This window comes from Loxodonta africana, chromosome 24, assembly GCF_030014295.1.
Source record: "Loxodonta africana isolate mLoxAfr1 chromosome 24, mLoxAfr1.hap2, whole genome shotgun sequence".
NCBI lineage: Eukaryota > Metazoa > Chordata > Mammalia > Proboscidea > Elephantidae > Loxodonta > Loxodonta africana.
The window spans coordinates 43,847,256-43,873,919 of NC_087365.1; the positions used below are offsets into that span (position 1 = coordinate 43,847,256).

General features: G+C 41.0%; 1 protein-coding gene across 1 annotated transcript in view; it reads left to right on the forward strand.

Moving 5' to 3' along the window:
• Positions 1 to 8,061: 8,061 nt before the first annotated feature.
• The window catches only part of PKIG (cAMP-dependent protein kinase inhibitor gamma), a 114,454-nt gene continuing 95,851 nt past the window's right edge, over positions 8,062 to 26,664 (forward strand). Inside the window, exon 1 of the mRNA XM_064276110.1 lies at positions 8,062 to 8,491. The gene's annotated coding sequence lies outside the window, so the exon portion shown is untranslated. The remainder of the gene's footprint in view (positions 8,492 to 26,664) is intronic.

Genomic DNA, 26,664 nt, shown 5'->3' on the forward strand with positions numbered 1-26,664 from the left:
AGCTAAGCCAACACCGAGGGGCTTTTTTTTTTTTTTTTTAGAGGAAAGCCGGGGCGGAGGGGAAGGCGGGGCTAAAATAGCCTGCGGTTAGGGGAAAGGCGGGGCTAAACCAGCCTGCGGTTAGGGGAAAGGCGGGGCTAATCCTGTCCGGGGAGGTGAGAGGCGGGGCTAATTCAACAGGGGGTTGTTGGCAAGAGGGCAACAGGGTAAAAAGAAAAAAGCGAGGCTAATTCAGCTGGGCCTGAGGGGAAAGGTGGGAATAAACCAGTTTGGGGATGAAGGAACTGAAGCCTTCACGTACCTCATTAGTATTCATTAGGTAGCTATTACGTGTCAAAATCTGAGGGATACAGAAGTGCACGAGAGATCTGCTATCTACGTAGGGTTTATGATCTAGTCAAAGGGAGACTAGCGATTTGTGTAAATATACCGTAACATGCGTGATGAATACTATGAAGTAGTATGAGGAAGAATTCTTTCAATAACTGATAATTTAATGCCTACTAATTAAGTGGAGGAAACCCTGGCGGCGTAGTGGTTAAGTGCTACAGCTGCTAACCAAAAGGTCAGCAGTTCGAATCCGCCAGGTGCTCCTTGGAAACCCTGTGGGGCAGTCCTACTCTGTCCTGTACGGGGACAGTATGAGTCAGAATGACTCCACGGCAATGGGTTTTTTTTTTTTTTTAATTTAAGGGGAGGAAACCCTGGCGGCATAGTGGTTAACCGCTACGGCTACTAATCAAAAAGGTCGGCCTTTTGAATCCACCAGGCTTTCCTTGGAAGCCCTGTGGGGCAGTCCAACTCTGTCCTGTGGGGTCACTATGAGTCAGAAGTGACTCGACGGCAACGGGTGTGGATTTTTGGTTTTTATTTAAGGGGAAAGTAGTTGGGAAGTAGTGCTGGAAAGTCTTTCTGAGGAATTTATATTTAATCCGAGACTGAGAATTGAAGGATGAGTCGGGGTTAGCCAAGGCAAGATGGGCATCGTTTCCTAAAATGTGGATGTGTACGCTTGGGGTAAAAGGAGCCCTGGTGGAGAAACGGTTAAATGCTGCTAACCAAAAGTTTGGAGGTCTGAACCCATGCACCCACTCCTAGGAGACAGACCTGGTGAAATTGTGCACTGGAGATTAGTAAATAAACACAAGTAAACCCGTGAGTACCTTGCTTATTACGTAATCCTTCCCTGGTCCATGAACAGAACATTAAGTAACATTGAAAGGCAGAGTGAGAAAGCCCAGTTTCAAACCAAAGAGAGAGTTTCAGTTTAAGGCTAGTATGTATTGCACATTTTTCTAACATGTGTTTATCTTCCTTTTTAAGAGTGAAGCCTTCATTTTCCAAGCCTGTTAAACAGACAGCCACACCTGGAGTTTAATAACGTTGCTTTGTTTTGAAATTTTGGGAGTTGTTGGTTTTCGTTTTTTTTTTTTTTTTTTTTGCACAAATTCTTCCATTTCTATCATGCAATGCTGCTTTTTCTCCTAATCAGTGATGTAAATTTGTCTTATAAATTTATGAAAAAATTGAGATTAAATTTAAAGAAAAAACTGAAAAATTATTTACTTAAATACATAATAGTACAGGTGGTATGCAGATATGGCAATAATGATAACAATATTATACAAATGACTAACGTAAAGAAACACATTACCTGGAGATATAAAGACCTGGAGAGATTTGGAATCTTAGGATATTTAGTCTGGAAGAAGCCTTAGAAATATATTCCAAATCTCTTGTTTTACAGAAATTGAGAAAAAGCCCAAAGTAAAATGGTTTGCCCAAGGCCATAGAAATAGTTGATGGCATAAAAAGGAGAATGATTCAAGCTTCCTAACTCCTACCTCAGCCCTTGCCTTCCCCCCTCCGCCCTCGGCCTCCACTCCACACACACCAATAAAACCATACCCATTGCCATCTCGTAACTACCCTATAGGACAGAGTAGAACTGCCCCATAGGACTTCCAAGGAGTGGCTGGTGGATTTGAACTGCTGACCTTTTGGTTAGCAGCAGAACTCTTAACCACAGCACCACCAGGGCCCCAACCTGCCCAAGTCAGGTTGCACTGGAACCACTCATCCTTCCAGATAGCCTGTAAAATCTTTCTTTCTTCCTGTCTGGGCATTGCTGAACTGGGCTGAAGGAACCTAGGGCTGTAATAAAATTCTACAATCAAATTCCACCAGGAACACATACGGAGTAAGAAAGAATTGGGTTTATTTAGCTTATTCAGCAAGAGAGAATACACACTGGAGAAACTGTGAGATATCTCAGTAAGAAGGAATTGGGAAGAGCTTGTTTTAGGATTTGGGTTTGTACTGGGTAATTCTAAGAGGGCTTAAGGAAGCAGGGAACAGTTTTGGACTAGACACTGTCAAGAAGCAGGGGCAATTTGGTGACTAGGTAGCTTAATTTTTTATCCAGGAGGTGGGAGGATTAAAGCAAGGCTAGGGTTGTCATGCTATTCTAAGGTTTTCACTGGCTAATGCTTTTCAGATGTAGAGTGCCTAGTCTGTCTTAGTCTGGAAGCTCAGCTGAAACCTGTTCTCCATGGGTGGCCCTGGTGGTATCTGAATACCGGTGGCATAGCTTACAGCATCACCGCAACACGCAAGCCCCCACAGTATGACAAACTGACAGACACGTGGGGATCCACAATCAACAGCTATGGAAGCAGCAGTCAAGAAACCAAAAGACGCATTGCATTGGGTAAATCTGCTGCAAAGGACCTCTTTAAAGTGTTGAAGAGCAAAGATGCCACTTTGAAGACTAAGGTGCACCTGACCCAAGCCATGGTATTTTCAATCACATCATATGCATGTGAAAGCTGGACAATGAATAAGGAAGACCGAAGAAGAATTGACACCTTTGAATCGTCGTATTGGCGAAGAATATTGAATATACCATGGACTGGCAAAAGAACGAACAAATCTGTCTTGGAAGAAGTGTGGACAGAATGCTCCTTAGAGACAAGGATGGCGAGACTGCGTCTTACATACTTTGGACATGTTGTCAGGAGGGATCAGTCCCTGGAAAAGAACATCATGCTTGGCAGAGTACAGGGTCAGCGGAAAAGAGGAAGACCCTCAACGAGGTGGATTGACACAGTGGCTGCAACAATGAGCTCGAGCATAACAACGATTGTAAGGATGGCTCACGACCAGGCAGTGTTTCATTCTGTTGTGTATAGGGCCGCTATGAGTTGGAACCGACTCAACGGCACCTAACAACAACAACAACAGGGTTGTCATTGAAAAAGAAACAGGATTAGTTAGAAGTGGAGGTTATTGAGTCATTTTTGTGGCTCCAGAGAGGCCTTGTCTGTATCTTGTTATAACTAGAATGGCCTTGCCTGATCTTTGTTTATATCCTGTGAGCACTGTTTAGGTTCAATTGGGAGCATTGGGCCTAGCTGCCAGCTGGACAGTTGTGCATTTTCTCACCTGTAAGAAGCATCAGTCCTTCCAACGTGGGATCCTGCCCATCTTTTAGTGTTTCTGGCCCTAAGTAGTTAAGTGTGTCTCCTCTAGCTGGCAAAGGTCGGGAGGACAGATTTTTAAGATCGTCTATTGCAATTTCCTACCTATTGCAGGGGACCTTCAGTAACATCTCTTCTAGGACGGGGACTCACTGCCACCCAAGGCAGCTCCATGCCAATTGTCACAACTAGGTTTTTGTTTTGTTTTTTCATATATTGTTTGAAAAGATAACACATATACTTGGTTACCAAAAAAATTACTGCATAAATGAGCCTATGGTGAAAATGAAATGTTCTTTCCATCTTAACTACCTTCTCTCCTCCACCTCCCAGATCTTCTTCCAGAGTTTATCTGTGCATATGCTAGCATTATATGTATTATCTATCACTCCCTTATTACACATGGTCACATTCCAATCACATGGTGTTACACATATTTTTTTCACTTATTCATTCATTCGATAAATATTTACCAACTTCTTACTATGTGCCAGGCACTGTTCCCAGTGCTGAAAATACAGCAGGGAACAAAACAAAGTCCCTGCCCTTAAAAGAGCTTATTATGCTCTAGTGAAAGAAGACAAGCAATAAATAAAACATATATAGCATAATATAATGTCAAATACTGACAAGAGCTGTGAAGAAAAACAAAGCAGGAGAGGGGTATGCAGAGTTCACGGGGGTCTGCTATTTTAAATAGAGTAGTTACAGCGGGTCTTTCCGAGGACATGACATTTGAGCAGAGAGAGGAAGGAAATGAGGAAGCAAGGCATACACATACCTGGAGGAAAAGTGGTCCTGTTTTAAAAGAATCACTCTGGGTAAAGAATAGACTGAGGTAGGGGTAGGGAAGGGTTGAGGGTAAGAGTTGTTAAAAACAAAAATCGTATTAAGCCAATAATAGAAATTGATTGACATTCATTTAATATACAATTTGCAAATCGGGGCAACATTTCAACTCTGTTGCTGTTGTTAGGTGCCATTGGCTCCAACTCATAGTGACCCTATGTACAACAGAACAAAGCACTGCCCAGTCCTGCACCATCCTCACAATCATTATGCTTGAGCTCATTGTTGCCACCACTGTGTCAATCCATCTCCTTGAGGGTCCTCCTCTTTTTCGATGACCCTGTACTTTACTAAGCATGATGTCCTTCTCCACGGACTGATCCCTCCTGATGACACGTCCAAAGTGTGTGAGATATTGTCTCGCCATCCTTGCGTCTAAGGAGTATTCTGGTTGTACTTCTTCCAAGACAGATTGGTTCGTTCTTTTGGCAGTCCATGGTATATTCAATATTCTTCACCAAAACAATTCAATGGCATCGATTCTTCTTCGGTCTTCCTTATTCATCATCCAGCTTTTGCATGCATATGGGGCAACTGAAAACACCATGACTTAGGTCATGGGCACCTTAGTCTTCAGGGTGACATCTTTGCTTTTCAACACTTTAAAGAGGTTTTTCCCAGCAGATTGCCCAATGCAGTGTGTCTTTTCATTTCTTGATTGCTGCTTCCATGGATGTTGATTGTGGATCCAAGTAAAATTAATTCCTTGACAACTTCAATCTTTTCTCTGTTTATCATGATGTTGCTTATTGGTCCAGTCGTAAGGATTTTTGTTTTCTTTAGGTTGAGGTATAATCCATACTGAAGGGTATGGTCTTTGATCTTTATCAGTAAATGCTTCAAGTCCTCTTAACTTTCAGCAAGCACGATTGTGTCATCTGCATAATGCAAGTTGTTAATGAATCTTCCTCCAATCCTAATGCCTCATTTTTCTTCATATAGTCCCGTTTCTCAGGTTATTTGCTCAGCATATAGATTTTATAGGTATGGTGAAAGGATACAACTCTGATACACACCTTCCTGACTTTAAACCATGCAGTATCCCCTTGTTCTTTTTGAACAAGTGCTTCTTGATCTATGTACAGGTTCCTCATGAGCACAATGAAGTGTTCTACCTCGAGTTGCAATATCAAAGGATTCTACGGGGAAAATATTAAATGATGCAGGAAACATCAAAACAAGATGGAAGGAACACACAGAGTAACTATACCAAAAAGAATTGGTCGAAGTTCAACCATTTCAGGATATAGCATATGATCAGGAACTGATGGTACGGGAGGAACAAGTTCAAGCTGCGCTGAAGGCATTGGCGAAAAACAAGCCTTCAGGAACTGATGGAATACCAGTTGAGATGTTTCAACAAATGGATGAATTACTGGAAGTGCTCACTTGTCTATGCCAAGAAATTTGGATGACAGCTACCTGGCCAACTAATTGGAAGAGATCCATATTTATGCCTATTCCCAAGAAAGGTGATCCAACTGAATGTGGAAATTATTGAATGACAATAACATTAATATCATAAGCAAGTAAAATTTTGCTGAAGATCATTCAAAAGCAGCTGCAGCAGTATATCCAAAGGGAAGTACCAGAAATTCAAGCCAGATTCAGAAGAGGAAGTGGAACCAGGGATATCATTGCTGATGTCAGATGGATCCTGGCTGAAACCAGAGAATACTAGAAAGAGGTTTTCCTGTATTTTATTGACTGTGCAAAGGCATTAGACTGTGCGGATAATAAAAAATTATGGATAACATTGCAAAGAATGGGAATTCCAGAACATTTTGACTAGGGAGTCAAAAATGTTCCAAAGAAGAAAGAACTTCCAGGTCTTCTTGTACCCCACCTTATTGACATTGCCATGGGAAAAGGGCTGGAATAGAACTGATAAAACAATTTGTAGTCAGAAAGGAATTCATACAGCATTGTCTTGAAGAACAATTAGAATAATTGGTGATTCACCCTAAAACACAGCTCTAGTTTGACCTTGGAGTTTGTTTTTGGAAACTGACTGCATATAGATAATTCTTCAAAAGAGCACAATGCCCAAAGCTAGACTATTATTTGACTCAAAGGTAACTTTTAGAAAACCAGTTATCTCAAGGCTCAAGGTCCAAAGATCATCTCAGGGCCATGGCTTGGGTGGGTCACCTCAACTTCACAAAAACTAGAACTCTGTATTCCACAATAATTAAAACTTTCTCAGAGTAAAGCAAAAGGGGGACTAGTTAGGAGGCTATTGCTGTACACATAGCTTGAATCTAAGTTGTATCTATGTCTATTTCTACCTTGGTCCCTCTCAATTCTTGCTATAGCAATCCATTTTATGAATATACCATAATTAATTTTACTCAGTCCTCAATTGATGAACATTTAGATCTGTCCCAACCTTTTAGCTTTTACAGACAATGGAGCAATGAATAAATATCCTTTGGGTTCATGTTCCAGTGTATCTATGATTATCCCAGAAGTGCAATTGCTAGTCATAAATAACTCCTTATCCCTTCAGGGTCTGCAGGATACACGGTTGCCCACCCACCACTTTTTCTGTCTCTCAGGTTTAGCACCGACAGTGCATGCTGCCACAAGGCAGGGGCCTTTATGACTGTTCGAAACCAAAAACACGGGGGCATGGCACAAGTTACTATTTCTACAGAGAATTGTATGAGGTGTGTACATCTTTGGTAGGAAAAACAGAAAACTTTCATGTGGGAACCCGTATGTCCCAACGGGCTCCGGTGGAATTCTCTGGTGACCTCTGAGGGTAGGCTTGTGAAAGGGGACAAGAAAAAAAAAAAAAAAAATCCGTATTATCTACCAAAAATTCAGACACGCTCAATGATTCAGCATGCTTCCATTAATGAAAACACATGATATTAAACAGAAAATAACACAGTCTTGAAAGGATTAAATCGAAACTCAACTAATTCTCACTTTAGCCCAAAGAAACAAGTTTATTTACTCTTTGCTACACCACTCCTTCAGAAACTCAGAGAGAGAAACCACCACCCGACCTCTCCTCTTTAAATATTCCCGGTCTCTTTAAACTACAGTCTGCGCCTTGTTCCCTCGGCAAACGGTCCCCATCTCGGGTTTCAGGAAGATAAACTGAGGCACAGGCCGCATCAGAGGCACGAATCCTCCTCCTGACCTCGCTCTCCCCTCGCATTCCTTTCCTCTTCCTTCCTCTCCCCGGGGCCAAACCCCACAGAGACTGCTCCGGACCGGGACTCCCACCCTTTCTTCCTCTCCTGCGCCAGCAGTCTGGCTGCGGAAAGGACGCGAATCCCCCTGGTCCCATCCGAGCCGCCGTAGCGGGAGCGCGCCGGGAGTTCGGAGGCCCGGTCGCCAAGGCAACCAGCCCCGCTGCGGGCTGCGGGCTGCGGGCGCCGGGCAACCCTGGGGAGGCGCTGCGGGCCGGCGGCGGAGGCGGCGGGAACGCAGGTGAGCGGGACGGAGCGGGCAGCGCGGCCCGAACGCGTCTGCCCCGCGTCCACGCGTCGTAGCGGGTGGGGGGGGGCCGGGCCGCGGGGGTCCCCGGGGAGGAGGCTGGGGCCAGAGACCTTTGTCCCCCCAGCCGCAGACAGGGCAGCGCCCCCGCGTGCCCGGCGACCCCGACCTGCGCTGTTTGGGGGAAGTGTGCTTTGCGCTGTTTATTATATTTTGGGGTGGTAGCTTGGCCTGATCTGAAGGTTTCTTTATTAAGAAAGAAAGAAAGAAAAAAAAAAGCCTTTCTTCTTGTTTGGAATCGGGGAATAAATAACACTGTGTGGAAAATGTACGTGTGCCACTCTTATGAGGTCAGAGAGAATTAACTTCTTTAGCATCAGTTTTCTCACTTGCAGAATGGGGATAATGATAGCACCAGTTTTATAAGATTATTACGAAGTGAATTTGTGTTTATAATCCTTACAGGTAAGTTCTCAATGCTTGGGAGCTCTTGTTGATTACTATACTACTACAGGGAGGTTCAGCACTGAGCATTTATTGTGTGCCAGGGTCTCGGCTGATCGCCAGGGTTGAAAAATGAGATGTCTTGTCCTCGGGGAGCCCGGTTTTACGGAGGGGGCATAAACAGGAGTGCTTTGTGATGCAAGCTCTGATTTTGGATCTACAGGGGACTGTGAGTGCACAGAGGAGACAGCTAACCCACATTTCCGGAGGTGAGATTGGTGAGGATGGTCAAAGATAGATTCCCAAAGAAGATGACCTCCGAAGCCGGACAAGAAGAGAAGTCTGCTTTTGTGTTAGCCAGAAGATGAGGCTGGTGAAGTGTACAGTGTTCTAGGCAGAAAGATCAGTGTGTACAAAGCCCTCGGGGGAGAGAGCACAGGCTTCTTGGGAATCTGCAAGGATTTCAGGCTGATTAGAAATGGATTCTGAAAGGTGATAGAGGTCTGGCTAGATGATCTTTGAGAGAGAAGCAGGTGCCTTTCCTGAAAGACTTCTCTTGTATCTCTTTATAAGTTTTGAGGAGTTTGGACTTTATCTCAGGGGTAGAGGGGAGCTGTCACAGGGCTCTAAGCAGGACCTGTGTCTGTTTGACCAGAGGTATGCTTTCAGAAAGATCTGGGCTTTCTCTCTTGAGCTCATCACTCTTTTAATCTATTCTTCACATTGTAGCCATTCATTTATGGTAATCTAAAAAGTATTTTATGTACTATGTGCCAGGCACTGAGGGAAATAGGTTCCTTTCCTTACGAAGATCAGAGACTAGTGAGGAAAATAGACACCAGACAAGTAATTGTAAGTGTGATGAGAGTTTTGGAAAGGGGAACATGTTAAGGTGAATCCAGCCTATTTTGGAAGTTCAGGGTCTTCTTGATAAAATGTCCAGAAGAAGGAGTGGCTTAACTGCATGGAGAGAAGGGGGGATAGTAGTCCACACAGGTTCAAAGGTACAAGTATGGAGATGAAAGCAGACCAGTACAACTGGAACTTAAAGATCAATAATGAAAGAGACCGTCCAGAGAGACAGAGCCCAGATAATTCAGGGGCACTGCGTTGCATGCTTCTGGTGGAACCTTTCACTTAGGCAACACCAAGAAGAAATGCCCAGAGAAATAGGAGGAAAACCAGGAGAGTGTAGTAATGAAAGCCAAAGGAAGAGGTCAGCTTAGCTGGAAGCTGCTGAGATGTCAAATAAGATAAATTAAAAGCTAAAACGTATCCACTGAAAAAATAAATATAGAGGTCACTGGGGACCTCATTGAGCAGATTTGGTGAAATGGTGGGGGCGGGATCTATAATACAGGCAGCTTCAAAAGGTTCAATGTAATATATCAGTAGGATGAGGAGAGAGTGGGATGTGAGAAAATAAAGACAGTGTAGGCAGCTCAAAGAAGTTGGGCTGTGAAGGGAAAGAGAGAGAAGGCTGGAGAGCAATTAGGGAATAAGGTGAGGTATTTTTAAGGCATGAAAGAGACATGAGCAGGTTTAAATGCTGATGCAGAGAGTCAGGGGAGAGGCTGAGGAGATGGGGAGAATCAATATACAACTCTCATGAGAAGGTGGGAGTGGATGAGATTCATAGCACAGGTGAAGAACTTGGCATTTAATAGGAGTCTGATGGTTTCAGCATGTCTTGGAGATGCAGTTTTTGTTATTAGGTGCTGTTGAGTTGGTTCCAGCTCATAGTGACGCTGTGTACAACAGAACAAAACACTGCCCGGTCCTGCACCATCCTCACAATCATTGCTATGTTTGAGCCCTATTGCAGCCACTGTGTCAGTCTATCTCATTGAGGGTCTTCCTCTTTTTCACTGACCATCTACTTTATCAAGCATGATGTCCTCCAGGGACTGGTCCCTCCTGATAACATGACGAAAGAACCTAAGATGAAGTCTTGCCATCCTTGTTTCTGAGGAGCATTCTGGCTATACTTCTTCCAAGACAGATTTTTTGTTCTTCTGGCAGTCCATGGTGTATTCAGTATTCTTTGCCAATACCATAATTCAAAGGCATCAATTCTTCTTCAATCTTCCTTATTCATTGTCCACCTTTCACGTGCATATGAGGTGATTGGAAATATCATGGCTTGGATGAGGCGCACAGTAGTCCTCAAAGTGACATCTTAGCTTTCGAACACTTTAACGAGGTCTTTTGCAGCAAATTTGCCCCATGCCATACGTCATTTGATTTCTTGAGTGCTGCTTTCATGGGCATTGCTTGCAGATCCAATTGTGGAGAAGTAGGAGGCAAGGTAACTGCAGAAAAGGTGTGGCACCAGTGTATGGCAATGATAAAAAAGGAATAAAAGTGTAAATGTGAAAAGAAAGTCACTTTTTCCATACCAGCAGGTAACATTTATTAAACTAATGTTGTGTTAGGCTCTTTTCATACACTGATTCTCAATTAAATCTTGATTATAACAACTCTGTGAGATGGGTTCTGTTATCATCCCCAGTTTATAAATGAGGAAATTGAGGTAAACTGCTTATCCAAGGTCACATAGAATTTGAATTCAGATCTACCTGACCCCAGAGCTTTTACTCTTAACCATGACCTAGATGATACGATTGTATACCTCTAATGTGATTATCAGCTCAGAAAATTCAAGAAAATTAACTTAAAAATAATTAGATGTAATAAGAATTAAGTGGATAAGTAGCTACATGATAGATAAAAAGCAGTAGCTTTATGCAAGCAATAATAGTGAGAAAATGTAATTGTAGGAGAAAGGACAATGGCAACGTGAAAAATGAATACTTAGGAATACACTTAAAAATAAATATGCCCAGCCTAGCCACATAGAATAAGATCTGTGTGTGTGTGTGCGTTTGGGTGAGCAGGAGGTAGTTTTGTTAGGGTATTGGTACCAGAAAAAGAACAGGTGAAAAACAAATGTCTATCACAAGACATAATGAGAAAATATGCAAAGATGTTGACTACGATGTTTTTATAATATTGAAAAACTAAAAGTCATGAAGCTGCTTGTATTATGGTACAGTCATGTGATGGATACTATCAACGATTAAAAAAAAAATCAACCATTAAAAGAGGATGAAATTGGAGCTATAGATATTAGAAAGATGTTTACATCGTATGATTACATGTGCAAAGCAGGTTGCAGTACAGTATGTTCCTTTTTTTTTTTTAAAGAGTGTACATATATTTTTATGTATTTAAATAAAAAATGTCTGGTAAGATAAGTTCTTTACATTTGTGGTATGGGATCACAGGAAGATTTTCATCCTTTCCTTATTGCCTTTTTCTTTATGATCATGCATTGCTTTTATAATCAGAAAAAGCAATAAAGATATATTCTGTTTGGGGAGATGAAGGGAGTAAAGGTTAAGGAAAAAAAAAAAAAAGCCTGATCTAAGGCAGTGACAGTAGTGGAGAGGGCAGATTTGAGAGCCTTATAGATTTAGAGGGTCGACAGCACTGGGAGAAGAGAGAGATTTAGACAGCATTTAAAAACTAAGAGGTGAGGGAGTGAAGAGTGGGAGATGAAGCCTTCTTGGCCTGCAGTGGGCTTGAGTACTGGAGGGGCTTAGACAAGGGGAGGAGGGAGGAAATAAGGCTGGAGCCTTTTTCAGGAGTTTGGACTTCCCCATGAAGGCAGAGGGAAGCCATTGAAAGGAGGGGAAATGACTTAATTGGATTTGCATTATAGAAAGATCACCCTGGCTCCCGCCAGGCCGTTTAGTAAACTGAAGTTAAAAACCAGTTAGAAGGTGCCAAATTTCCCTTTGTGTTGGTTAGACTTGAACCTCTGTGGAAGCTATGTGTTAATTTCCTTTTGTTTGAGAGGAAGCATTAGTGCTGAAAGATATCTATCTACTTTGTGAAAGCACCTGGAATATATTAAACAGTCTTATTTAGATTACATTGATTTAGAATTGTGCTCAATTTTATCTCAATGACACAGTCTCCTGTAAGTTTACTTTCTACCTTTTCTATAAGTATGAATAATTGGGAAAGTATCAAGAAGTATAAACAACTAAAGTTAGAGAACTTGAGTTGATCGCAGATACCCTTGACACTCTATCTTCGGGAGAAAAGGGCCAGTATAAACTATGCGATGTCATATTAAGGAATTATTACAGAACAAGTTCTTAGTGTCTAGATGGATTCAGCTCGTCATCCATCTCTACTCCCACAATTCCAGGGCATCGTGGAGAGAGAACGAGCTGCTGTCCTAACGTTCGTGAAGAGCTTTGCAGTTTACAAGAGCTGGACTTTCAAAAGATGCAGATCTATGGTCTCGTTTCCTTCTTCCCAACAACTCTCGCCTAGGGATTATCATTCCATTTTCAGATGAGAAAAACGAAGGTCAGAGGATTCAAAAGACTGCTCCCAGCTCCCGCAACTAATAAGCCCTGAAATTTTGAATCCAGGTTTTCTTTTTATATTATAGCCTTTTATTAGGGAAAGTTTTAAACATATACAAAAGTAGAAAAGGTAGTGTTGGCGAAATAAAATTAAAAATAAAATCCACTCTCAAAGGTAGAAGAAAAAGAAAAGTTTATTATTGAATAAGCATTAAACCAGAATATGATCCATCACAGGCAGTCTGCTAAAAGAGATTGCAAAGACAGAAAGAAGTCTGATCCTTTATGTAGTCAACTTGTTTCATACATGTTCTCAAGATAAACAGTCCTCAAATAAAAGGACTTAACAGCGCCACTTCTCACATAATTCATACTAAATTTATCTAGTAATCACAGTAGCCATCTCTGTTTACTAACTGCCTTTATCCAAAGGAAAAACAAACTTTTCATATCTCTATGACAGGAGATAGTTTTGCAGCTTGGAGCAAGGCATCACCCAAAGTTAGGTCCCTGTCCTCCTACAGAAACAAGGAAACAGGGGCACTGTCTTCCCTGATGTTAAATTTCAAAGAGAAATGAAGAAACATCCCTGGCTAGTAAAACTGACAAGAAGATTATTTAGCCTTTTAAAAGGATTTCTATATATTTCAAAAGAGGTAGAGACAGAATTTACAAGTTTTCTAAAGTAAATTGCTCTAAAAAAAAAAGGGCAGAGAGGAGTCTCTTTCCCTTTTCACACCAGGGAAAATTTATTTTTTTCTCTTTTTGATTTGTACTTACCATTATAATAGTACGGAAACCCTGGTGGCGTAGTTGTTAAGAGTTTGGCTGCAAACCAAAAGGTCAGCAGTTCGAATCCACCAGACGCTCCTTGGAAACGCTATGGCGCAGTTCTGCGGTGTCCTATAGAGTCGCTAGGAGTCGGAATTGGCTCGACAGCAATGGATTTGGTTTTCTTTGAGTTTTATAATAGTATAATAACAGCTATGTACCCATGTCCCAGCTCCAGCAGTTATCAACATATGGTCAATCTTATTTCATCTATAGCCCTACTCCCTCCCTGCCTTGGATTATTTTAAAGCAAATCCTAAACATTATATCATTTCATCCGTAAATACTTCAATATGCATACCTAGGAGATAAGAACCTTTTCTCCCCTTTTTTCTGTATAACCTCAATACCATTATCACACCTAAGAAAGTGAACAGTAGTAGTAGTTATTCAGTGAGCCCTGGTGGTGCAGTGGTTAAGCACTCGGCTGCTAACTGAAAGGTTGACAGTTCCAACCCACCAGCCGCTCCCCAGGAGAAAGATTTGGCAGTCTGCTTCTGTAAAGATTTATAGCCTTGGAAATCCTATGGGGTAGTTCTACTCTGTCCTGTAGAGTGGCTATGAATCAAAATCGGCTCAAGGGCAAACAACAACAGTAGTAATTCCTAAATGTTATGTACTCTCCATTTGGTGTTCTGATTTCCTTGTCGTGTCATAGATGTCTTTTTTCAGTTGGTTTGAATTGGGATCCAACAAGGTCTACATGTTGTATCTGGTTTATAGTCTCTTAAGTCTTTTAATCTATAGCAATTTCTCTTGTTGTTGTTTTTTCTTGCCACTCACTTGTTGAAGAGATCAGATAATTTGTCTTGTACAGTCCCACATTCTGGATTTGACTGCCAGCATCCATTTAATGTGTTCCTCTATTGACTTTATTTTTTGGCCATTATATTTTATAGGCAATGCTGTGCACTTTCTATTGTATCATATCAGGAGGCAGTAAGGTCTAGTTATCTCTGTGAAATAATAAGATTGATCCTTGGAGTCAGGTATTGCTAGCCTGATCCATCCATTATAAGTTTCCCACCAGTCTTTCACAGAGTGGTTTTAGCAGCTATTAATTATCGAAAACAACTCAGTGGCACCTAACAATGATGACAACAGTCATGGCCTAGAATTTGTTATTTCATTCGCGGTTGCAGTATGAATCCAGGGTTTCTGATGCGAGGTCTGTTTATTCCTACTGCCTCCGGATTATAGGGATGTCTTTGCACACTGTCCTGTACTCTGGTATAGTGCTAGTAGGTGGAGAAAAATCCCTCAATTAGTAGCTCAGCCTCATATATTGAAAAGAAGCCAGAACCTGTGTGCTCTGTCCAACACAGGCCACTCACAACATTGCTCTCCTGGGTGGGCCTTATGTATTTGCAAACCACAGTGGAAGGGCTGCCTATGTCAGTGTTTTTCAGACTGCAGGTTGTTACACATTAGTAGGTTGAGAAATCATGTGGGAGAGAGAGGTTCCAGCATTTTTTTTAAGTTAAAAAATAGAGTAGAAAGAAGGGAAAAAATACTAGTGTGCATATCATGCAGTAAGGATCAGTTCTGTTTGTAAAACTTTTGTTTCAGCTCTGTAGGGGTATGGCTGAGCCAGGATGTAAATGTATTTCTTATTGGTGTCGTGGTGAAAAGAGTTTGAGAGATCATGTTCAAATATTCAGATGACCACCATGCAGTACAGCAAGTTTCTCAGCCAAAGATTGAAGTATGTTCCATGTCAGTACCTATAATATAGTACAGTACATTAACCTATTTGGAATTCCCTGTACAGGCTTTTTTGAGTGACTGCCAGGTAACTAGAAAATTTCGTTATTCCCAGTACCTTCCTCCTCGAGTGTCAGAGTTGAGTTGAATGCGTGAAGGAATGTGAGCACTTCTCTGTGTCAGGGATTTTCACATACACTGTGGCATAGTGGTTAAAAGCCACAGCTGCTAACCGAAAGGTCAGCAGTTCAAATCCACCAGGTGCTCCTTGGAAACTCTATGGGACACTTCTGCTCTGCCCTATAGGGTTGCTATGAGTCAGAATCGACTTGATGGGAATGAGTTTGGGTTACCCTTGAGGTAGAGAGAATGATTCCAACCAGCACTGGCATTGCTAGAAGGCGTGCTGAGGCCATCAGTATGAGTTGGTGGAGAGCATGAGAAGTCAGGGCTGAGAAGGAATGTGTGGGTGGAGAACCAGGTTTAGCCTTTTAGCTGACTTCTGTGGTTTTTTGCGGGAGAGGGGGGAGCCAGAACTTTGATGCACACGATGGTAACAAAAGTAGCCCTAATACAGTTCCTGTTGTAGTCGCAATTGGTTTAGGCTGTGGAGCAAGTAGGAATATTTAGTGACACCAGGGAGGAAAAAGGGACTAGGAAATAAAGGCTTTAGGCTACAGTATACAATTAACATTTTACAGCTGTGGAAACTGAGGTTCAGAGAGTGTAAGTTGCTCAGAATTATATAGCCAGAAAATGGGGGAGGCAAATTTCAAGGCTTTAGGGTATCCTGGGAATATTCTGAATAGCTGTTTGAGTAAATCCTTAATAATAGTGCCTACTGCATCGGTTGTAAGGACTGAATATGTAGTTAAAGCACTACACGCAGTGCCTGGCAGATGAGAAGAACTCAGTAAGTATTAGCTTTGATTATTCTTTCTGGCTATAGTTTTACAGTGTTGAATAGTTAAACCTCCTGTGTCCTCCTGCGACCCCAAACCCTGCTCAGTTTCGTTTTTCAGCTGCTGCCCTGGCTGCTACATAGACTGGTAGCACACCCTTCTTGGAAAAAATGATAAGCAGTCTCCTTTGGTTTAAGGCAGAGATAACAGCTACAAAGTGTCGGAGAAGAAAGAGATTAGCACCTAGTTGAGGGGGCTCTGGTAAAAGGTAGGTTTTTTGTTTTTTTTTTTAAGGGGGTAGGTGGAGTGGGGAAAGGATATATAGGCAGATGATAGATACTCTGTGACAAAGAAACTGCAAAACGTCTTGCACATAAAGCCTTCTTAATTCTGTGAATGAAAGTAACTGAAATTTCATTAAAATTGTATTTGCCGGGAGGTTAATAAGACGCATAACCTTTCTGTGGCCTAAGGGTCAGCGTCCTCTGTCACCCAGTCCTCTGGAAGTGGTAAAACTCATAGGAAGGCAGAGCCGTATAGTGCGAAAACAAGGACTTGTGTTTCAGGCAGATCAGGGTGACTTTGGGCAAGGTGTCTGAGCCTGGTTCTGTAAAGTTGTAAAATGTCTCATGGTCATTTGAGAGTTAACCATTATAAACCTTGGCCCCTGAACCGGGCTTAATGTGAGTTCTTTTCCTTTCTCCCGTTTCCTACTCCATAAGCCTACCTACTCTGTACTCTGCTCACCACCAAAAGGAAACGCTTAAAAAAAAAAAAAAAAAAAAGCTGGTGGTCTAATCCTAATTGTCAATGTCAGTTAAACTACTTATGTGCATAAGGTTTCACTTTCAGTGGTTCTTGACGATCTCTGCATGTTATATGTGGTACCTGTTAAAAGTGGCAGCCATACTTCCCAAACCACAAAATTGGGTTGTGTGGTCTGATGAGTATAGTACACTTAGAGGGTCAGGGGAATGGAGTGTTTTACAGTAGTGGAGCCTCAGGGAAATCACAGATGTGCCTGCGAGTGTCCGTAATGAAGCAGCGTAAAGTCATGGCTAGGAAGGAGGCTCTGGAGTCCTTTGGACATGAGTTGACATCTTGGCTCAGGCCCGTTCTTCTTCCATGCAGGAGTTACCTACCCTCGTTCTAAAGCTCCAGCGTCACCTCATCTGTAAAAGGGCCATAACAAGGGCACTTGGCTTCCTGTGCGGATTGCGTGAGATGAGGAGCTCCCGGAGCAGGGCTCGGGGTTGTGATTATCAGGAGACCATTGAAACGGAGTGACTTTTTTCTTTTTTGCAAAAGTTGATACAAAAAGTTCTTGTAAAATAACTCATTATTTGGAATCTTTCTGTATCATAACTTCTTTACAATAACTTTAAAGTATTTCTGGAAAAGGCACAGAAATATTTTGAAGATCCCATGCCCAACATTGCATGCCCACTGAGAAAACCTGACTTACTTGTTTTTCTCACAACATTTGAGTAACTCTTAACACCCATTCCATCGCCTCTAAGATGGTCTCTTCTGCAGTGTGGTTATTTTTTGGCTCATAGAATTTGTACTTCAGAGATAGGACAGGCTTCAAGGTTAGCTTAATCCACTGCCTCAGGCATTTTTCCCTAAGATTCTCTTGGTTAGACCCTCCCCAGTGTATTGGCTTCATCCTCAGCAAATTAACTTCAGCAGTTCTGCGCTCCAGGTCCATGTATGACACTCACCAAAGAAATAGAAAGATTATCTCTTCCTCTGTTCTCCTAAGAGTGAGACCTTTTCTTACAAACCCCCAGAAAACTAAGCCTAGACTCTCATTGACCTGTTTTAGGCCATGTGTCCATTTCTGAAACAATTCCTGTCGTCCAAGCGATGCCCTGCCCTGATTGGCTTAGGACTGGCCCTTTTGAATAACTCATTTACAAGGGGAACGAAATTATCTTTAGACCAATCAGAAACAATTGTATTTCTGTTAGGAAAGGTATTTTTCTGTGCATGAAGGGAATGGACGCTGAGTAGGGTTTGTCTGCTAGGAATTGTGTTGGCTGCTAACAGTGCTTTAAGTAAGATAGAGGTTATTTTTTCTCTCAAAAAATATTAAGTCCAAAGTAGGCAGTGCAATGCTGGAATGGCATCTCCACAATGTCATTAGGAGTGAAGATCTCTATCTCTGCTTCACCATCCTAGCCACTTGGTTGCACTCTCGTGGTCACCTGTGGTCGCAAGTGGAGTTCTGGCTCTGTAGTCAAACAGTCCTTGTGGCAGGAAGAAATAAGAAGGGAGAGGGCCAAGGATACCCTTTTCAGAGCTTTATCTTAAGCCTCAGCCAACAAGTCCTGTCTGTGTGGAGGCTGATAAATGTAGTTTCTTAGCTTGGACCCATTGCTGTTCCCAACAGTGTAGGCATTCTCTTGCTAAGGAAGAAATGGAAAATGGACATAGGCCAGTCAGCATGCAGTCCATGTCACAGCAGGCAGCCAGCAATGCCCACTGCACTCTCCCTTTAGAGGTAACAATAGTTTTGATATGTTTGTTTTCTTTGTATTCATCGTTTTTTTAACCAAAAAAAAGGGGGACATCATACTTTATGTAATGTTTTTATAATTTATGTTTTCCATTTAGCTGCATAATTAGTGTTTTCCCATGTCAACTAATATACAGTAGAAGCTTCTTAACCAATCTCTACTTAGCAGATGCTAGATTAATGGATTCTCCATTCTTAGTATAAAACTGAGGGTTTGACTCCCATGGCCCTTCAAGCATTCTTAGCTAGGAGATTGCTCTCTACTGCACTGTCCATATGTGGCTGTTTAAATAAAATTAAAAAAATTCAGTTCTCAGCTGGTAGATTGCTCCCTACTGTGCTAACCACATGTGGGCTAGTGGCTGCTGTATTGGACAGCACAGATATAGTAGACATTTCCATCATTGCGGAAAATTCTACTGGACAGTGCTATTCTAGAGCACCTACATGCTACAACTTTCACCTGTTCGGTTTTAGGGAGTTTTAAGGTTGTGATTAAAGTTACCAACTTGGAACCTGGTTTGAAGACTGCCTGGCTTTGAATTCTCCGCCATTTACTAGTTGTGTGCCCGTAACCGTACTGTGTCTCAGTTTCCTTACGTGTAAAATAATGGTCACAGTGGTACTGAGATTATGAGGATTAAAGGACTTAAATATGTGTGCCCGTAACCGTACTGTGTCTCAGTTTCCTTACGTGTAAAATAATGGTCACAGTGGTACTGGGATTATGAGGATTAAAGGACTTAAATATGTAGAGTGCTTAGAACAGTGCCTGGCACATAGTAAACACTTGGGTTTCTTCTGAAGCCTGTTTATATCAGTTGTACTTGTTACAGTAATTATAAAATTAATTAAATATTACGTACCAAGTGAAAGAAAAGAGGTTGCTTTCATAGAAAATAAGTTGAATGTTTTAGAAAGACCCGACAAAGGTAAATGGCTAAAACAAATTTTTTTAGTTTAAAAAAAAAAAAGATTCCTGTCAAATTTAGGAGTGAAAGAATCCTTTGAAAGATTGAGGAAAAAATTTCATCAAAATGTTGGACTCTTCCTTTAGAATACTTCACAAGTATCTTTAAGTTTTTTCTCTACTTTAAAGAAGTAAAAACTGGAAATCATAGCCGTGCATCATGCGTGTGATTCATGCAGGAATTTTAACTGCTAGAACTTATTCTCAGAGAAAGAATCCCTGACGGCCCAGTGGTTAAGTGCTTGGCTGCCAACCAAAAGGTTGGCAGTTCAATCCCATCAGCCAGTCCTTGGTACAAAAGACCTGGCAATCTGCTCCTGTAAAGATTCCAACAAAACCAAACCAAACCCGTTGCCATCAAGTTGATTCTAACTCATAGCAACCCCATGTTGTTGTTGTCAGGTGCCGTCGAGTCGGTTCCGACTCATAGCGACCCAATGCACAACAGAACGAAACACTGCCCAGTCCTGCGCCATCCTTACAGTCGTTGTTATGCTTGAGTCCATTGTTGCAGCCACTGTGTCAATCCACCTTGTTGAGGGTCTTCCTCTTTTCCGCTGACCCTGTACTCTGCCAGCATGATGTCCTTCTCCAGGGACTGATCCCTCCTGATAACATGTCCAAAGTATGTAAGACGCAGTCTCACCATCCTTGCTTCCAAGGGGCATTCTGGTTGTACTTCTTCCAAGACAGATTTATTCGTTCTTCTGACAGTCCATGGTAAATTCGATATTCTTCGCCAACACCACAATTCAAAGGTGTCAACTCTTCTTCGGTCTTCCTTATTCATTGTCCAGCTTTCACATGCATATGATGTGATTGAAAATACCATGGCTTGGGTCAGGTGCACCTTAGTCTTCAGGTAGATCTGCCCCATATAGTTCCCAAGGAGCACCTGGTGGATTCAAACTGCCGACCTTTTTTTTGGTTAGCAGCCATAGCTCTTAACCACTATACCACTAGGTTTTCCCCTGTCAAGATTACAGCCTAGGAAACCGTATGGGACAGTTCTACTCTGTGACTTTGGGTTGCTATGAGTCGTGATCGACTTGACAGCACACAACAACAACAGCAACAATTCTCAAAGACCTTGGTTCCTCATCAAGGGTTTGGAACGAACATCCATTTGGAACGCTTCATCTCTTTAACTGTCTTTTTTCCTTTTTAATGAATTGTGCAATTAATGGTCCTGATCCCATCAGGGAGAAAGAGCTTCCGCTTTATTTCGTTATTAATTGTTTTGTATGGGTTACTGTGTAGCAGTTGAAATGAGTAATATCACCAAACCCTACTGATGGACGTTTACCTTCTTTCTCAGTTTTAAGTATTATAAACAGTGCTGTGGTGAGCGTTTTTACAGCTAAATCGTCTCTAATTGGGATGTTTTGATCCAAGGACTTCAGTGGAATTCTGTCCCTGCCACTGAGAGGCGTGGATTTTAGTCTGGGAGACATTATAATACCAGAAAAGAGGGCATGTGGGCATTCCATCCCTATTTTGCTTTTGGATTTAGCTCTGTTTTTGTCTCATGGGCCACTCACTGATTTTAAATAATGTTTAGCATGTTAATGTTTAATATAGCTAAAAGTTTGAACAGCGAGGTCAGTGTGATAGAATTTGTCCTGATGTCTTTACCCAACTCACATAGCACTTTGTTTGGACTTTTGTTTTGATAGCATTTCTCATAAATTGTCCTGCTCTATTAATTACTTTTGGAAACCCTGGTGGCGTAGTGGTTAAGAGCTACGGCTGCTAACCAAAAGAGGTTGGCAGTTTGAATCCACCAGGTGGTCCTTCGAAACCCTATGGGGCAGTTCTACTCTGTTCTGCAGGGTTGCTATGAGTCAGAATTGACTGGATGGCAGTGGGTTTTTGGTTTTATAATTTTGCATTTGTTTTTTTCTCTGCTACTAACCTCTCAGCTGTTGAGGACAGGAGCCCTTCACTGGACCTTTACATACCCTAACATGTAATGGGTGTGTAGTTTATGTTTGTGGCTTGAACAAATGAATCAGTGCCACTTCATCCTATCGTTACATAGCCATGTTCATTAACACTTCCTTCAAATCCACCGTTAGTGTCGGCTAGTCTAGCAGTCTCTTCATTAGGTCAAGCGACCCTAAGATTCCATGTTAGAGGAAAAAAAAAAAAAGCTAAATGTTTATAAGGTGTGTTGTAGGGTAAAAACGTCACAAAGTTTAGTAAAGCAAAAACAAAGTTTTATTCGGCGTACTTTCAGAGAGCCAAAAGCAGGAAATTGGACAAGCGTGCTACCAGAGGCACGCCTGCCGGAATCCAAGGCATTTCCAGAATAGACAAAAGTGGGAAAACGAACAAGCATGCTGCTAGAGCCGTGTCTGTTTCAGTCTGAGGAACAAGCAACATATGAGTTATCAGTATGTATTAACATTACAAATGGACAAAACCATTGAAAGCTTCACCTTTTCACAGATTGGCTAGAAACTGTGATCCTGCATTTTAAATTGTCTTTCTTAACAGTCTTTGGTACAGGTTTCAGTAACAGTCAGGAGAGTCTTCATTGGTCCAGCAAATTTTCCATTCACTAAATGCTAATAGAAAAAGATAAGAATGGAAATTCTTTTGTGTTCTGTGTGATTTCTTTATGTGGAAGTTCCCCTAGAAGATATTTTCTAAGATTGTCCTAGCTCTTGTCTTTAAATTTCAGGGCCCAGCTGATCTGTCCTTGTGAGTCCAGCTCCAACTGGGTCACATTCTCAATGCTCAAGGACAGGGAAGAATGACTCCAATATTATTTTAAATCGGATTTCAAACGTAAGCAAAGGTAGAAAGACTGTTCTAAAGAAACCCCCATTACCCAATCATCCGGCTTCAACATTTATGAACATTTTAGAACAAATTTTGATTTGGGTTGAGGGTAGAGAGAATCTGAGGACTTTGGGGTACCCAATTTGTGGGGAGACAAATGTTAGACTATTCCCTCTACCTTTGTTTGTGTTTGAAACCTTACAAACATTTAACTTTTTTTCCTCTAACATGGAATTTAACCTAGTGAAGAGGCTACTAGACTAGCCTCCACTAACGGTGGATTCGAAGGAAGTGTTCCTGAAGATGGTTATATAATAATATAGAGGAGGCTGGTGGCCCAGACACAGATTTGCCTGTCTACCTCATAGGGTTGTTGACATACGAACAGTGCAAAGAGCAGAGCCCAATACGTGGTGGATGCAACTTAAATGCCACAGGTGCTGCTGCCACCATTGTTTTCACCATTGCATAGCTGGAGGGAGCTGAGTGTGGTGACTCCGCTCTTACTAACTTGGTGACCTTGGACACCAACCTTTCTGAGCCGTAGTTTCTTTATCTGAAAAATGGGAAGAATAATAACATTCTCCTCCCCACCTCAAGTTGGAAGTTTATTTCTCTCTCATATAAACCAAATCCAAAGGGGAGTAGTTCATAAAAATAGTATCTTATATACCACACAAGGCAATAAAATGATGCATGTAAATGTCTTCTGGATGAATTAACATTAATCATGATTTTCTGGTCTGAAGGAACCATACTTCTGGAATTTTCTGGGAGACCAGGCGATTCGATGTGTGAACTCTTGTTCTGAGATTTCATGATATTTGTCCCCAGATGCATTTGTCAGCCTAGCACATAAACATTGTAGTAGCACGATAAGCTTTTTTTTCCATTTGCAAGTTGTTTCTAAAGCATGAAAACAGTTTCACTTTATATAACTTGTCCATATATGCACTGGGAATGAAATACTTATCAACTAAGCGGATAAAAAGATAAAAATAGCTTTCCTAAGGAGCCATTGGGTGAGGATTAAAAAAAAAAAGATTTTTTTTTTAAATCTTTTTTTTTTTTTTTTTTGAGGATTAGTGTAGGAAAAATTTTGTAGCGGAATCTGTTTCACCGTCTTTGACATCTATACAGCATCTTCTTTTGTCTAGATTTTTAAAACACTCTGCTCAGCTCCTAATTAAAGATAGTTTGTATCCACAGATTGCTTAGCCAGTTTCCCAAAACCAGAATTTCTCTAGAAAATCAGTTTTCTTTTCTTTTAAATGAAGACGAATTTTTCAACACTTTGCCTTTTTCTCAGTACTGCAGAGAATCCTGAATATGCAGAACATTCCTCCAAACCACACACGCATATCTGTCTGAGATAAGAGTTAGTAGATAACTGTGGGAAGAGAAGTCGCAGAACATTATTATGGTTCCAATAAATGTCTGCAGGGTTTGTTTGGACGGGACAATCAGCTGTCACGTCCCCTGAGTATGGGAGTTATGTAAACCCAGGTCAAAAAGTTAATGCCCAAACTTAAATTCTCAGGATGTTTTATTTTCTTTTAAACTACGACTTGCCAGTTAGGCTTGACTTTTTTTAAAGTTTATTTTTTGTTGTTTAGATAGTAAAATTTTTTCCTTCTTACCATTTGTGGCTTATGGCATCTTAAACTTTTATAAACTTCTTCATTCAAGCAAACTAAACCCTCTCTCCATATCCCCAAATAATAAAAACAAATAGCAAGTCCAGCTTCATTTCAAAAATGACAGCATCCGGATGCCACTGCTCGGTCCTGATGACATATGAATTCTTAGTTTTATTTTCCATAGATTGTTCTATTTAAATGTTTTATTATACAGCCTCCTTTCTCAATCCTTTTTTCTGGGATTTCAAAATATATTTTGATACTTCTTTTCAAAGAATCCAACACAGACCATCTCTAGTAGTCATCCAGCCGGTGCTGCATTAGAAGATGTGCTACTTCTAATTTAAATCTAATTTAAACTTCTAAATAGACAAGGTTGACAGGAAAAACTTTGGATTTTTATACTTATGGAAACCCTTTACTTCTCCCTGATACATGTTTATGTCTCCTTGAGTGAGAAGGAAGTCAGAGAGTGGTCTGAACGTACTCCTTGATCTTCCTTGTTAATCACTGAAAAATGAAATTTGGAACTCGTTTTCACTTCTGAAGGAATTTGAGGTGTACCCTAGAGTTTTTTTTTTTTTTATGTACTGAAACTTTGGGGTTAATTTTATTCATTTAAACACATTGAGCACCTACTATGTGCTTAGCATTATGTTGGATGTTGTACATATATTAGCTTATTTAATTCTCACGAAATCACTGTTCGGTGGATATGATTTAAATAAGTAGTTGCTTAAGCCAAAAATCTGGACTTCATCCTTGGTCTCGCTCACCCTCTGCTCCCGCCCCTAGGTCACTCCCCCTCCGCTCCCACCCCTGGTCGCTCACCCTCCGCTCCCACCTCTGGTCCATTTGGTTAATTGCTGAAGCAGCAAAACACCTCCCTCAACATTCTCTAGAACAGACCACATAGTACATCATAGAGCAAGCCTTAGCAGAATCCAAAACACTGAAATATTACAAACCATCTTCTCTGACCATAAGGCCATCAAAGGGGAAATCAATAACAGGAAAAGCAGGGAAATCAAACACTTGGAAACTGAACAATACCCTGCTCAAAAAAGACTGGATTATAGAAGACATTAAGGATGGAATAAAGAAATTCAGAGAATCCAATGAGAATGAAAACACTTTGTATCAGAACCTTTGGGACACAGCAAAAGCAGTGCTCAGAGGTCGATTTATATCAATAAATGCACACATCCAAAAAGAAGAAAGGGCCAAAATCAAAGAATTACCCCTACAACTTGAACAAATAGAAAGACAGCAACAAAAGAAACCCACAGGCACCAGAAGAAAACAAATAATAAAAAAAGAGCTGAACTAAATGAAATAGAAAACAGAAAAACAATTGAAAGAATTAACAAGACCAAAAGCTGTTTTTTTGAAAAAAATCAACAAAATTGATAAACCACTGGCCAAACTGTCAAAAGGAAAACAGGAGAGGAAGCAAATAACCCGAATAAGAAATGAGATGGGCGATATTACAACAGACCCAACTGAAATTAAAAGGATCATATCAGATTACTATGAAAAATTGTACTCTAACAAATTTGAAAACCTAGAAGAAATGGATGAATTTCTAGAAACACACTACCTACCTAAGCTAACACACACAAGAAAAACACAAACAGAGGTTTAAATAGACCCATGACAAAAGAAGAGATTGAAAAGGTAATCAAAAAACTCCCAAGAAAAAAAGCCCTGGTCTGGACGGCTTCACTGCAGAGTTCTACCAAACTTTCCGAGAGGAGTTAACGCCACTACTACTAAAGGTATTTCGGACCATAGAAAAGGATGGAATACTACCAAACTCATTCTGCAAAGCTACCATATCCCTGATACCAAAACCAGGTAAAGACACCATAAGAAAAGAAAATTATAGACCTGTATCCCTCATGAATGTAGATGTAAAAATCCTCAACAAAATTCTAGCCGGTAGAATTCAACAACATATAAAAAAAATAATTCACCATGAACAAGTGGGATTCATACCAGGTATGCAGGGATGGTTCAACATTAGAAAAACAATTAATATAATCCATCACATAAATAAAAGACAAGAATCACATGATTTTGTCAATTGATGCAGAAAAGGCATTTGACAAAGTTCAACACTCATTCATGATAAAAACTCTCAGCAAAATAGGAATAGAAGGAAAATTCCTCAACATAATAAAGGGCATTTATACAAAGCCAACAGCCAACATCACCCTAAATGGAGAGAGTCTGAAAGCATTCCCCTTGAGTTCGGGAACCAGACAAGGATGCCGTTTATCACCACTCTTATTCAACATTGTGCTGGAAGTCCTAGCCAGAGCAATTAGGCTAGATAAAGAAATAAAGGGCACCCAGATTGGCAAGGAAGAAGTAAAAGTATCTCTATTTGCAGATGACATGGTCTTATACACAGAAAACCCTAAGGAATCCTCTAGAAAACTACTGAAACTAATAGAAGAGTTCAGCAGAGTATTGGGATACAAGATAAACATACAAAAATCAGTTGGATTCCTCTACATCAACGAAAAGAACATTGGAGAAGAAATCACCAAATCAATGCCATTTTCAGTAGCCACCAACAAGATAAAATACTTAGGAATAAATCTTACCAGAGATGTAAAAGACTTACACAAAGAAAACTACAGTAAACTTCTGCAAGAAACCGAAAGAGATGTAAGTGGAAAAACATACCTTGCTTGTGG